This window comes from Carcharhinus amblyrhynchos, unplaced genomic scaffold (genome assembly GCF_965287045.1).
Source record: "Carcharhinus amblyrhynchos unplaced genomic scaffold, sCarAmb.v2.hapA scaffold_88, whole genome shotgun sequence".
NCBI classification, from domain to species: Eukaryota; Metazoa; Chordata; class Chondrichthyes; order Carcharhiniformes; family Carcharhinidae; genus Carcharhinus; species Carcharhinus amblyrhynchos.
In genome coordinates, this window is record NW_027649828.1 from 815431 (window position 1) to 820126 (window position 4696).

The following is a 4696-nucleotide window of genomic DNA, read 5'->3' on the forward strand; positions in this document are numbered from 1 at the left end:
TGAGGGAGCGCTGCACTGTGGGAGGGTCAGTGCTGAGGGAGTGCTGCACTGTTGGAGGGTCAGTGCTGAGGGAGTGCCGCACTGTGAGAGGGTCGGTGCTGAGGGAGCGCTGCACTTTGGGAGCGTCAGTGCAGAGGGAGCGCCGCACTGTGGGAGGGTCAGTGCAGAGGGAGCGCCACACTGTGGGATGGTCAGTGCTGGGGGAGCACTGCACTGTGAGAGGGTCGGTGCTGAGGGAGCGCCGCACTGTGGGAAGGTCAGTGCTGAGGGGGCGCCGCACTGTGGGAGGGTCAGTGCTAAGGGAGCGCTGCACTGTGAAATGGTCAGTGCTAAGGGAGCGCCGCACTGTGGGAGGGTCAGTGCTGAGGGAGCGCCGCACTGTGGGAGGGTCGGAGCTGACGGAGCGCCGCACTGTGGGAGGGTCAGTGCTGTGGGAGCGCCGTACTGTGGGAGGGTCAGTTCTGAGGGAGCGTCGCACTGTGGGAGGGTCAGTGCTGAGGGAGCGCCGCACTGTGGGAGGGTCAGTGCTGAGGGAGCGCCGCACTGTGGGAGGGTCATGCTGAGGGAGCGCCGCACTGTGGGTGGGTCAGTGCTGAGGGAGCGCCGCACTGTGGGAGGGTCAGTGCTGAGGGAGCGCCGCACTGTGGGAGGGTCAGTGCTGAGGGAGCGCCGCACTGTGGGTGGGTCAGTGCTGAGGGAGCGCCGCACTGTGGGAGGGTCAGTGCTGAGGGAGCGCCGCACTGTGGGTGGGTCAGTGCTGAGGGGTGCGCCGCACTGTGGGAGGGTCAGTGCTGAGGGAGCGCCGCATTGTGGGAGGGTCAGTGCTGAGGGAGCGCTGCACTGTCGGAGGGTCAGTGCTGAGGGAGTGCTGCACTGTGGGAGGGTCAGTGCTGAGTGAGTGCCGCACTGTGGGAGGGTCAGTGCAGAGGGAGAGCCACACAGTGGGATCGTCAGTGCTGGGGGGAGCACTGCACTGTGAGAGGTTCGGTGCTGAGGGAGCGCCGCACTGTGGGAGGGTCAGTGCTGAGGGAGCGCCGCACTGCGGAAGGGTCAGTGCTGAGGGAGCGCTGCACTGTGGGAGGGTCAGTGCTGAGGGAGCGCCGCACTGTGGGAGGGTCAGTGCTGAGGGAGTGTCACACTGTGGGAGGGTCAGTGGTGAGGGAGCGCCGCACTGTGGGAGTTTGTCTCCAGGATAAGTTCGTTCCTGGAACAGGTTTTAATAATGTTTTATTTGAATGTTTTATTTTAACCAGGTTTTGGCGTTGAGCCCAGGGGGCACCATGGCGGTGAGTGTTTTTACAATGTTAGTTACTCTGGGCTCTGTGGAGATCTTGATGTGTATCTGAATAAGGGTGGTTTATGCTGGATTCGCAGTGCTGAGGGAGTGCCGCACTGCGGAAGGGTCTTTGCTGAGGGAGCGCCACACTGTGGGAGGGTCAGTGCTGAGAGAGCGCCGCACTGTGGGAGCATCAGTGCTGGGGGAGCGCCGCACTGTGGGAGCATCAGTACTGAGGGAGCGCCGCACTGTGGGAGGGTCAGTGCTGAGGGAGCGCCGCACTGTTGGGGGGGTCAGTGCTGAGGGACCGCCACACTGTGGGAGGGTCAGTGCTGAGGGAGCGCCGCACTGTGGGAGGGTCAGAGCTGAGGGAGCGCCGCACTGTGAGAGGGTCGGTGCTGAGGCAGCGCCGTACTGAGTGAGAGTCAGTGCTGAGGGAGCACCGCACTGTGGGAGGGTCAGAGCTGAGGGAGCGCCGCACTGTCAGAGGGTCAGTGCTGAGGGAGCGCCGCACTGTGGGAGGGTCAGTGCTGAGGGAGCACCGCACTGTGGGTGGGTCGGTGCTGAGGGAGCGCAGCACTGTGGGAGGGTCGGTGTTGGGGGAGCACCGCAGTATGGGAGGGTCGGTGTTGAGGGAGCGCCGCACTGTCTGAGGGTCAGTGCTGAGGGAGCGCCGCACTGTGGGAGGGTCAGTGCTGAGGGAGCGCCGCACTGTGGGAAGGTCAGTGCTGAGGGAGCGCCGCACTGTGGGAGGGTCAGTGCTGAGGGAACTCCGCACGGTGGGAGGGTCAGTGCTGAGGGAGCGCCGCACTGTGGGAGGGTCAGTGCTGAGGGAGCGCCGCACTGTGGGAGGGTCGGTGCTGAAGGAGCGCCGCACTGTGGGAGGGTCGGTGCTGTGGGAGCGCCGCACTGTGGGAGGGTCACTGCTGAGGGAGCACCGCACTGTGGGAGGGTGAGTGCTGAGGGAGCACCGCACTGTGGGAGGGTCAGTGCTGAGGGAGCACTGCACTGTGGGAGGGTCAGTGCTGAGGGAGCGCCGCACTGTGGGAGGGTCGGTGCTGAGGGAGCACCGCACTGTGGGAGGGTCAGTGCTGAGGGAGCGCCGCACTATGGGAGGGTCGGTGTTGAGGGAGCGCCGCACTGTGGGAGGGTCAGTGCTGAGGGAGCGCCGCACTATGGGAGGGTCGGTGTTGAGGGAGCGCCGCACTGTGGGAGGGTCAGTGCTGAGGGAGCGCCGCACTGTGGGAGGGTCAGTGCTGAGGAATCACCGCGCTGTGGGAGGGTCAGTGCTGAGGGAGCGCCGCACTGTGGGAGGGTCGGTGCTGAGGGAGTGCCGCACTGCGGGAGGGTCAGTGCTGAGGGAGCACCGCACTGTGGGAGGGTGAGTGCTGAGGGAGCACCGCACTGTGGGAGGGTCAGTGCTGAGGGAGCACTGCACTGTGGGAGGGTCAGTGCTGAGGGAGCGCCGCACTGTGGGAGGGTCGGTGCTGAGGGAGCACCGCACTGTGGGAGGGTCAGTGCTGAGGGAGCGCCGCACTATGGGAGGGTCGGTGTTGAGGGAGCGCCGCACTGTGGGAGGGTCAGTGCTGAGGGAGCGCCGCACTGTGGGAGGGTCAGTGCTGAGGAATCACCGCGCTGTGGGAGGGTCAGTGCTGAGGGAGCGCCGCACTGTGGGAGGGTCGGTGCTGAGGGAGTGCCGCACTGCGGGAGGGTCAGTGCTGAGGGAGCACCGCACTGTGGGTGGTTCAGTTACGAGGGAGCGCCGTACTGTGCGAGGGTCACTGCTGAGGGAGCACCGCACTGTTGGGAGGGTCAGTGCTGAGGTAGCGCCGCACTGTGGGAGGGTCAGTGCTGAGGGAGCGCCGCACTATGGGAGTGTCGGTGTGGAGGGAGCGCCGCACTGTGGGAGGGTCAGTGCTGAGGGAGCGCCGCACTGTGGGAGGGTCGGTGCTGAGGGAGCGCCGCACTGTGGGAGGGTCAGTGCTGTGGAGCACCGCACTGTGGGAGGGTCAGTGCTGAGGGATCACCGCACTGTGGGAGGGTCAGTGCTGAGGGAGCGCCGCACTGTGGGAGGGTCGGTGCTGAGGGAGTGCCGCACTGCGGGAGGGTCAGTGCTGAGGGAGCACCGCACTGTGGGTGGTTCAGTTACGAGGGAGCGCCGTACTGTGCGAGGGTCAGTGCTGAGGGAGCACCGCACTGTTGGGGGGTCAGTGCTGAGGGAGCACCGCACTATTGGGGGGTCAGTGCTGAGGGAGCACCGCACTGTGGGAGGGTGCGTGCGGAGGGAGCGCCGCACTGTGGGAGGGTCAGTGCAGAGGGAGCGCCGCACTGTGGGAGGGTCAGAGCTGAGGGAGCGCCGCACTGTGGGAGGGTCGGTGTTGGGGGAGCACCGCAGTATGGGAGGGTCGGTGTTGAGGGAGCGCCGCACTGTCTGAGGGTCAGTGCTGAGGGAGCGCCGCACTGTGGGAGGGTCAGTGCTGAGGGAGCGCCGCACTGTGGGAAGGTCAGTGCTGAGGGAGCGCCGCACTGTGGGAGGGTCAGTGCTGAGGGAACTCCGCACTGTGGGAGGGTCAGTGCTGAGGGAGCGCCGCACTGTGGGAGGGTCAGTGCTGAGGGAGCGCCGCACTGTGGGAGGGTCGGTGCTGAAGGAGCGCCGCACTGTGGGAGGGTCGGTGCTGTGGGAGCGCCGCACTGTGGGAGGGTCACTGCTGAGGGAGCACCGCACTGTGGGAGGGTGAGTGCTGAGGGAGCACCGCACTGTGGGAGGTCAGTGCTGAGGGAGCACTGCACTGTGGGAGGGTCAGTGCTGAGGGAGCGCCGCACTGTGGGAGGGTCGGTGCTGAGGGAGCACCGCACTGTGGGAGGGTCAGTGCTGAGGGAGCGCCGCACTATGGGAGGGTCGGTGTTGAGGGAGCGCCGCACTGTGGGAGGGTCAGTGCTGAGGGAGCGCCGCACTATGGGAGGGTCGGTGTTGAGGGAGCGCCGCACTGTGGGAGGGTCAGTGCTGAGGGAGCGCCGCACTGTGGGAGGGTCAGTGCTGAGGAATCACCGCGCTGTGGGAGGGTCAGTGCTGAGGGAGCGCCGCACTGTGGGAGGGTCGGTGCTGAGGGAGTGCCGCACTGCGGGAGGGTCAGTGCTGAGGGAGCACCGCACTGTGGGTGGTTCAGTTACGAGGGAGCGCCGTACTGTGCGAGGGTCACTGCTGAGGGAGCACCGCACTGTTGGGAGGGTCAGTGCTGAGGTAGCGCCGCACTGTGGGAGGGTCAGTGCTGAGGGAGCGCCGCACTATGGGAGTGTCGGTGTGGAGGGAGCGCCGCACTGTGGGAGGGTCAGTGCTGAGGGAGCGCCGCACTGTGGGAGGGTCGGTGCTGAGGGGAGCGCCGCACTGTGGGAGGGTCAGTGCTGTGGAGCACCGCACTG